At 38.8% G+C, this 2,183-nt stretch overlaps 1 pseudogene; it reads left to right on the top strand.

Moving 5' to 3' along the window:
- Positions 1–1,160: 1,160 nt before the first annotated feature.
- LOC118603443 lies at positions 1,161–1,279 on the top strand (annotated as a pseudogene).
- Positions 1,280–2,183: the final 904 nt, after the last annotated feature.

Genomic DNA, 2,183 nt, shown 5'->3' with positions numbered 1-2,183 from the left:
GACTTTGTTAACCCATTTCCTTTGATATGGACATACAGTGAGGAAAGGGAAGGGTGTGTAGCCTGAAAAGGTATGAATATGTATAGTGAAAGGCCTGCTGGCAGTTCCTAGCCTTTAATCCATAGGTTCCCCATGGTTTTAGCCATTGAGAATGACTTTTGATTCCTGTTTCCCCTTCACTGGTATGGAGAATGGGTCCTTAGAAATCTAGCAGAAATCTTTGTTCTGAAGTGTACTCCTGGCCTGGCCACAGGGCTGATTAGCATATTGCAGTCTCTGGATGTGGCTTGATTAAGATTTTTAATTATCTTGCCTCCTCCCTACATTACTTGGACTCTATCCATTAGACTGTACTGCCTCCATATGTATCTAAGTTACGATAGTAGAAAAAAGTACATCACCTCTACTTCATTGTTTTGGGAAACAGACATATTCAAACACTCGTGGGCCAAAAATAATCCAGTGGGACATATTCTTAGTCTAGGTAACCTTTTGGGAAACCTTTTGGAGCTCTACCATAGTCTGGCATTTCCCAGACTAAAACCTTAACTAACAACAATTTCTAGATGACCTGAAAAAGAGTTACTTGGTGATGTGAAAGGACTTTGTTCTTAGCTTTATTAAGTTACCAAGAAATAATGGCCCAATTAAATATAAGGACTAAAAATAAAATGTAATTACTTGCTATACTATCTTCCCCTGGTCTCCAGCCAAAAGCACTAAAGATCTGAATTTCCGTCTAGTATTAATAAAAATAAAAGCATTGTAAAGCATTATAGTCAGCATACTCAGAAGATTTAGGAAAAATCACCAAGACAATAAAAAATGATTTTCTAGCCTTTGGGGAGTTGACTCACACAAGTTCTACAAAACACAGTTAGCACTTCCTCATGCAGACAAAGGAAGAAATGCCCTTTTCTTCAAATGCAGATGCCATAGAACTTCAAATCGAGTGTGGGTGGGGCAGGGGTAGGATGATTAAAGAGAGAAAAAGGAAAAATTAAAAGATCAGCCACACTGATCTGTGGCTTTAAAATTCATATTCTCTTACCTTCTGAGACTTTTGAAAAGGAAGAAGAGGTTGCATATTATAAGTGAGGTAGCAGGGATTTGAACCCAAACATGGAAACCTACTTCTGTCTTCAAATTTCACATGCTCAGTCTATGGCCATGCCACCTTGAACGTGCCGGATCTTGTCTGATCTCGGAAGCTAAGCAGGGTTGGGCCTGATTAGTACTTGGATGGGAGACCACCTAGGAATACTAGGGGCTGTAAGCATTACAAAAAAAAAAGCAAAAATAAAATTTTTTTTTCATGTGCTCAATCATCCTGTTTTTCAACTTTTAATAAAGGTAACATATCATCTTCCAAAACCCCAAGTCAAAATGTCTGAATGCCTCTCATCAACCATCACCTAGAAAAGAGTTTGTATTCCCTAAAAGCATAATCTTAAGCAAAGAGAAATCTAAGGTACAGTTCTTCTATTTTTCATTAATCTATTCAATAATTAAATACTCTGTGCCAGGTATTGTTTTAGTACTGCCTATATACAGCATAAAAGGTGAGGTGAAAAGCGAATAAGTTATTAAATAAAGAAATCATAGGAAGCGTATCAGATAGTTATAAGCACTGGTGGTAGGAAGATATGGGAAAGAAGAAATTGGTAATAGCCTTGAACTTGAAATCAGAAGAACTAGGTTTTAGTTTGGCTTTGCCATAGATTAGCATTTGATTTGAAGAGGTATTTTCCACTCGAATGGCTAACCTTGTAATCAGCTTTGTCTGCTTCTGTAGACATGCTTGCTGCATAAACCAAAGGGCAGAGTGATCTTGAGATCAATTGAAGACTCGCCCTCCTCTTTGATTGTTCTGTCTAGATAACAGATATACTGCCTAAATTCCTGTCTGAAAATCTCATGCTCTGTAACTGCCCGAAGCCCATAGCAACTCACAAGGTCTGTAACCACCTGTGGACAAATCAACCAATCAGTCCAACTATAACAGCGTGGATAAGCCCTATAAAAGCAGGATTGCCACTGAGCTCGTGGCTCAGATCTTTAGAGCACTAGCTCTTCTGGGACCACTGGCACAATAAACCTGAGTTCTCCAACTATCCTAGTGGTGCTTGGTTTCTCACCGGTTTGATTTCGTAACATTTCTGCAACACATCCTTGGACAAAAT

This window comes from Rousettus aegyptiacus, unplaced genomic scaffold (genome assembly GCF_014176215.1).
Source record: "Rousettus aegyptiacus isolate mRouAeg1 unplaced genomic scaffold, mRouAeg1.p scaffold_m13_p_5, whole genome shotgun sequence".
Classification (NCBI taxonomy): Eukaryota; Metazoa; Chordata; class Mammalia; order Chiroptera; family Pteropodidae; genus Rousettus; species Rousettus aegyptiacus.
Note: the sequence above shows the minus strand (reverse complement) of the source record. Positions and strands in the feature narration are given on the sequence as shown.